Genomic DNA, 7,745 nt, shown 5'->3' with positions numbered 1-7,745 from the left:
ATGCAAATGTGCAAAATGTCCACCTGTGTTTTCCGCTGTGTGAACATAGCATAAGAATCCAGCTTACCCCATCCACACATGCTGACTGTCAATCAGCCTGAATGAGGACACCGCTTGTCAACTGCACATTTAGGCCATGTTCAGAAGGACAATTCCATGTGGAATGTCTCCCCAGAAAATACTCTCATAGACGGCAATACATTTCCGAGTGAAATCCGCAGCAGGAATAGACAAGTCTATTTTTTCTGCGGATGCCGGAAATCGAGATTTTGATGGAAGAAACATCCGAGTGCACAGTGTAGCAGAATCCCATTGAAATCAATGGGACTGCAGTGGAACCTCAATGCAAAATTCCACACAAACGTTCCACCATGTGAACATAGCCTTAGGGTGGGTTCACACTACGTTTTGATGATACAGTCACCGGATCCGGTTGGGGGGAGTGAAAACCGGGCCAGACCCGGCCCCATCCCAGCCAGACCCGGCCCCAATCTCATTCATTTGCCCCGTATCCAGTTTTGTGACCGGACCTAAAACCAAGATATAGGTCCTGTCGGAAAACCGGATGTGGAACAAACATGAGCCGACCGGAGTCACTATCTGATTCTGGTTGGCTCATTCAAATGAATGAGATCGGGGCTGGGTCTGGCTGGGATGTGGGAGCTCCTGGTTTTCACTCCCCCCAACCAGATCTGGTGACTGTATCATCAAAACGTGGTGTGAACCCACCCTTACTGTATACACAGAGAGATACGTTGCTGACAAACAACTGATCGCTGAGATGTTAACAATGGGCAATGATTGGAAATGAACAGTCGGAAGAACATGTACTTGCCCAGTCATCAGCTAATGAAAAAGTTGTTTATTTTTAATCCTTTGTTTATTTTCAGTTTTAAATAATTTGCAAAGTTTCATAGGGAACAATCATTTAATATAACATATGCATTGCTGCTCTGTAAAAACTCTTCAGTATATATTTATGATCCCCCATCCCTAGTGTAAGTCTGGTGTTGGAGGATCTTACAAGGGAAAACACAGAGTGAAAGATAATTTTGGCTTGTCCTTGATATCCCTCGCTGAGGAGGTAGAGACATGAGAATTCTTCTGCTTTATTGAAACCACATGGTCTCTAGTTTATTCATTTATTTATTAAGACATCCCACTTTTTACATAAAATATTTATCCTCCCCTCTGAATTATAGGGACCGTACTTCACTACTGCCTGGATGCAATTATAGAATAGCCAAAGACGCTATCTCATTTGGGAGGATAAGATAGGGTTGGGACATCATTTTAAACTCGACTTTAATACAAAGAGTTCTTAGTAAATCATTACTCATTCATTGCAGACCATGATTCCTACTCCTCTGGCACCGTGCTAGACAGAAGCTTCTTTTAAAAGGCAGGGGGGTAATCACAGAGAATTGTCCAAACAGCTTGCATATATTTCCAGTAGGTTTTCATCCATGTGGATCGTATTAAAATGCCTTTCATTCCCCAGTGTGTAAGAAGCCATCCTGTGCTGTTAAAACATTTCGCCACCAGAGGGGCTTCAAACATATCACAAAAATAGAAGATCAGTCTCCTTTATTCTCTCATTCAGCCTAAGGCAGAGGCTATACTCAAGGCTAAAACAAGAACATCACAATAATATTTTATTAGTAAACAAATAACCAGACATGCTTCCGACAGACACTGAACATTATTAAAATAATGAATAAACATAATAATCCAGTAAGCTATCTGGTTTAAAGTTGCAAATATTAAGTCAATATTTTGATTGCTAAGAGGACATCCGGTATTACCTTAATGGGTGTAAACCTGCTCTGCCACCTACTGCTTTGAATCTGGGTCAAACTTGGGAGCGTAATCTAAGTATTCCCCTGGTTTTAACCTGGGATCTCACTCAGGAGCATAGCTACAAAACCACAGGGTATCAGTGCAAAAAATTGACTGGGTCAGCCTAGGACAAAAAATTAAGCAGCCTGTTGTTGTTGTTTTTTTTTTTTGTGAGGGTCTGACTGGCTGTTGCACAGCTATAACTCCCATCATGTTTGGAGAGTCTCAGGCAGTATGGGAGTTGTAGCTTTGTAATAGATGGAGATCCACAGATTGGAGTACATTGTCATCCATCATCACTGCAGAACTAGTTACTACAGAAGTGATGAGACAGTCAGAAGAATACACAATAATATCAGTGACCTGAGTGACGTCTTCTCTGTTGGTCCAGGCACCAGGTCTTCTTCAAGCTACATCTTCTTTGTAGGGTCTGACACTCTGACATCATAGGTTCATCACTTTGTAAGCAGATCCTCATCCTCTATATGACGACAATAACCATTATAAACATTCCAAATACTCTGCCCACTGAATATAATACTGCCACACACCGCTGAATATAATACCACCACCCACTGTGCCCCCTAAATATAACACTGCCAGACACTGTGCCCCCTGAATATAATACTACCACACACTGTGCCCATAATAATATTGTCACACAATGTTTCTTCTTCGGCTGGATTGCACCCCTGCACTGTCCTCCCCTAGAACCCTATATCCTCCTCCAGATCCCTCTGTCCTCCTTCTCCCGACCCATAAGTCTTCCTCCCGGGATGACTGGTGTATGTATGATAGATGTGTGTATGACTGATGTATGTATGCTAGATGTGTGTATGTATGATAGATGTGTATATGACTGGTGTATGTATAATAGATGTGTGTATGGCTGGCATATGTATGCTAGATGTGTGTATCTATGATAGATGTGTATATGACTGGTGAATGTATGATAGCTGTGTGTAGGTATGCTAGATGTGTGTGTAATTATGATAGATGTATGTATGTATGATAGATGTGTATATTATGTGTGTATGTATATTTGTGTGTATATTTGATCAATGTATGTATGTATGAGCGATGTGTGTATGAATGATAGATGTGTGCATGCATCATACATACACACATTTATTATACATGCATCTATTATACATACACACATTTATTATACATATGCACATCAATCATACATAAACACATATATCATACATATTTACATCATACATATTCACATCAATCACACATACATCTATCATACATACACATCACATGTACATATACAAATCAATCATACATGCATGCACAAATCTATCATACATCTTTCATACACACATATTCACATGAATCATACATACATATATCCTATTCATACACACATCAATCATACACACATCTATCATACATACATATATACACATCAATCATACATACATCTATCACACCTACACACATCAATCATACATACATTTATCATACATATACATATCTATCATACATATAAACACACATCTATCATATATACATCAGTCATATACACATCTATCATATACAAATCCCCCATGCTCTGTCTCCTTATCACCTTAAACGAGCCCCTCAGCCCCCACCACCATCCTCAATCTCCTCAATTCCAATCCCCTCCCTCGGTCTTCTCAATACCAATCACCCCCAGGCCCCCTGTCTCCTCAATACAAATTCCCCCCCCCCCCCCTCGGCCCCCTCAATACAAATTTCCAGTCTCCTTGCCCTCTAGCCACTACCAGATCTCCACTCACGTGCCCAAAGATCAGTGCAGCAGTGTGACGCAGTGGAGGCTGCTGCTCACCACCAACTGCGGCATGTTGCTCGGTCAGAGGCAGGGGCATGTCAGGGGCCTGAAGCAGACATGCATGCCTACACTGGGCTGGTCTACTTCCAGCAGCTCCAGGCCATTCCGGCCCTCATTTTTAAAGGTCCCACACCCGCAATACAGACAGTACAATGTAAAACATGCTGGCAGAGATGGGACAGGATGAGCTGCTTCAGCATATAGTATAGTGTATTGGCAGGGGGGCCCTACAGGCTGCATGGCTATGAGGCCCAGTTGCCATTGCAACCTCTATAGTTATGCCACTGATCTCACTCCAGCATGTGGAATCTGGAATTCTCCTGCAGGAGAGATACCAGGTCACTATTGCAGGAGTGATCCCAGTTAGGTGGTAACTGGCAAGCACAAACCAGTGCTAAGTACCAGGGATACAGGCATAAAGTGTGAGCTGTTAAACAAAGATTAATTGGTGTTAAAGCAGTGTTAAGTCTATAGCACTGAGAGCTGAGAAGCTCAGATGTAGCCAGGTGGTGCAGGTTTGATGAGAGCACAGGGGTGGTTGAGAGTTTGGATCATACACTGGGAAATTAGCAAGGTACCAAAGGGTACAGCATCAGCAATGTCGGGAAAACAGGCACAGGTCAAGAACATGGCTCAGAGGGACAGAATTCAGACACCTTTGCTATTGGTAAACTACAAAATTACTCAGGCAACAGGAGATTGGTGAAGCAACTTTATATATGTGGTGTCTGACAAGAATTGGTGAAAGAAACTCCAGAGAAGCGCCCACTGACCCATTAAATTACAGCCAGTGCTTTCACATGGTCCCTAGAGGGCAGAGTAGGAACTGCAGCAGTTGTAAATGCAGCAGGAGTAAGTCCAGAGAAGAAAGCCGAGGCCTACAGTAAAGACACAAAGCAGAGAAAGTGGTTAGGCACCAGTGAGTGCTAGGACACACAGTACGCTGGCAGATACCAATCACCGGCGTTATACATTCAAATATGATGTAATGTCCGTTTATTTGTTTTTGTATTGTTCACACACTAGTTTGTTCAGAGCAGTTTGCTATTTTACCTGGTTAGGGAATAGTTAATGCTCTGAATGAATGAATGAGAACTTGGGTGGAGATATTTAGCAATATAGAGCAATAGAGTTCTCCTGCATTCTGGTGCTGGTTATAGAGTTTATTATGTCAGGGACCGACTGGGGGGACAGGGAGAGGGAGCTCTAAACTGACCCTAAAACATCTTGTAACATCCGCGCTCCGGCCAGACACGCTGTCTGTGAGCACTCTGTCATGTCCCCGCTGCCGGAGGGGCTGGGATTCGTCACTCACCTCCCTGTCACTCACCTCCCTGTCCTCACAGTCCCAGTGTGCGTGCTCCCGCCTCCTAGGGCTCTCACTCTTAAAGGGCCAGTGCTCATTTAGTCAAGTGTCTACACCTGCACCCTGGTCCTTAAATATCAGCTCCTCCCTTGGTTCCCGGACAGATCTTTGGTTGTCTATTGCCATAGTGAAAGTTCTGCGTCTCTGTTACTGTGTACCTGTTCCTTGCTTTCTTCCTACCCTGCACCCGTGTTCCTGCCCTGACCTACTGCCATCTTGCCACGTCCTACCAGTCTTCTTCTGTGCCACACCACATCCCAGCTACCTGTGTGGACGAGTAATGCCAGGGGTAGCGACCTGGGTGCCGCTTGCCGCAGCAAGACCATCTCGCTTTGCGGCGGGCTCTGGTGAAAACCAGTGGCACCTTAGACTCCGCTCCCTGGCATGGCTCACGTCATCATCCACACAGGCCCAGAGGATCTATCACCTGCCGTGACCATAACACATCTCTCCATGCCTACTTGCCCATCCACCCTAAACGGTAGATTGACAACTGGGCGCCGGTCCCTTCCTGCGCTGAAGTGCAGTGGCGTAAAAACACATAATACATAGTCGGTCACAGACCAGAACAGAAACAGAGAACTACTAGACAACCAGATATACCAGACAGAATACAAATACTAACAGGGCAGAATATAAACTCACAAACAGAGCAGAATATAGTGAATTAACAAACAGTTCATAAACCGGATATCAGATCAACCAAACAGGATGTAAATATAGGACACTGTTCACACTGGGACACAGAACATACAAACTGGACTCCCCACTCCACTATAGGAGTAGCCATTAATAATAAAGCCAAATAGGCTACTGGCCAGCAGACACACTCCACTGTGTGGACAAGATGCTGACGCAGAAGGAAACATATATAATACATGAAACACTAGACTAGAACAGGATGAGTCTGAATAGACTCCAGGATACCAAACAGGAAAATAACAAACAGAGCACAGGGTACAAGCAAGACTCAGACACAGGGTGAACACAGACAGAGCAGAACGAACAAACATAATCCTAAAACCGACTAATGTAACACAAACTAAAATACAAGGAGCATGCTATATAACCATGGCTAAAAACTCAGATAAAATGACAAGATAAATACAAGGTAAATGCTCAAGCAGACATAGTCAGAATATAGCACAAACAGACATAGTAGTATTGCACTCAATAACCAGCACCAGAATGCAGGAGAACTCTGGCTAAATAACTCCACCCAAGTTCTCATTCGTTCAGAGCATTAACTATTCCCTATCCAGGTAAAATAGCAAACTGCTCTGAACAAACTAGTGTGTGAATACACACCTAAACAGAAAAATACAAAAACAAATAAACGGACATTACATTTGATTAAAAAAATATTCATAATAACTATAATAATATAGAAACATAGAATGTGTCTGCATGTAAGAAGTATTTGGCCCACTAGTCTGCCCAACATTCTGAATACTCAAATAGTCCCTGAACCTATCTTATATGAAGGACAGCCTTATGCCTATTCCATGCATGCTTAATTTCATTCACTGTATTTGCAGCTACCACTTCTGCAGGAAGGCTATTCCATGCATCCGCTTCTCTCTCAGTAAAGGAATACTTCCTATTATTGCTTTTAAACTGTCCCTGTAATTTAAAAATAAATAGTTTTTCTGTTAGTTTTTCTTCTTTTAAATATATTTTCCACCTTGATCGTGTTGATTCTCTTTATGTATTTAAAAGTTTCTATCATATTCCCTCTGTCTCATCTTTCTTCCAAGCTATACATGTCAAGTACCTTTAACCTTTCCTGCTAAGTTTTATCGTGCAACTAATGTACTAGTTCAGTAGCTCTTCCCTGAACTCTCTTCAAAGTATGTATATCCTTCTGGAAATACAGACTCCAGTACTGAGCACAATACTCAAAGTGAGGTCTCACCAGTGCTCTGTACAGCGCCATGAGCACTTCCCTCTTTCTACTGCTTATACCTCTCCCTATACACCCAAGCATTCTGCTAGCATTTCCTGCTGCTCTATTACATTGTCTTCCTACCTTTAAGTCTTCTGAAATAATAGCCCTAAATCCCTTTCCTCAGATACTGAGGTCAGGACTGTGTCAATATACTCCATTGACTACAATTCTCTGTTGTCTGTCACTCAGCTACTGCCTAGTCCATTCAACAATACGGAGTTCAAATTCAAAGACTGCCGTTCATTGATAAGTCTTCTATGTGGGACAGTTATTTTAAATGAAATGTCTTACATTTCATTGTAAATTGATGATAAGTTGATTGATTAATCTCTGCCTTGCTTTGAGACCTGCAAAGGAGACATTAATGTTAATGATAGTAGATACTTTGGCAGTCACATCAGTCAGCACAAAGCCCAGCAATTAGAACAGACCCCTGTATAAGCCTTATGATTCGCCCATATAAGGGGTGCTAAATCCCTGTAGACACAGTGGCCCACATTTATCATTGTCTTTAGACAGTTTTTTGTGTCTAAAAAAGGGGCAAAAAAGGCGCAAGCAGAGCTTTTTACGCCTTTTTTGCGCCTTTTTTGCCCCTTTTTGTTTACACATTTCTGCTGATTTTGAGTCAATCCACTGATTTTGAGTTGCAATCCACTGATTTTGGCAATAGACAAGATATGGAAGGGATTTATCATTGCGCCTTTTTGTAAAAAGGGGCAAAAAAAGGCGCAAAGCCACTGAAAAGTCTCTAAAACTACACCAGCTCA

General features: G+C 42.4%; 1 long non-coding RNA gene across 1 annotated transcript; it reads right to left on the bottom strand.

Moving 5' to 3' along the window:
* Positions 1 to 879: 879 nt before the first annotated feature.
* Positions 880 to 7,406, bottom strand: LOC130283498 (uncharacterized). Its single transcript, XR_008846718.1, has 4 exons — positions 7,270 to 7,406; positions 4,438 to 4,542; positions 2,203 to 2,320; positions 880 to 1,628 (listed from the first exon to the last, which is right to left on the bottom strand). It is a non-coding gene; the product is annotated as an uncharacterized LOC130283498 (long non-coding RNA).
* Positions 7,407 to 7,745: the final 339 nt, after the last annotated feature.

Source organism: Hyla sarda, chromosome 1 (assembly GCF_029499605.1).
Source record: "Hyla sarda isolate aHylSar1 chromosome 1, aHylSar1.hap1, whole genome shotgun sequence".
NCBI classification, from domain to species: domain Eukaryota; kingdom Metazoa; phylum Chordata; class Amphibia; order Anura; family Hylidae; genus Hyla; species Hyla sarda.
The sequence above is the reverse complement of the archived record's forward strand: the minus strand, read 5'-3'. Positions and strand labels throughout refer to the sequence as shown.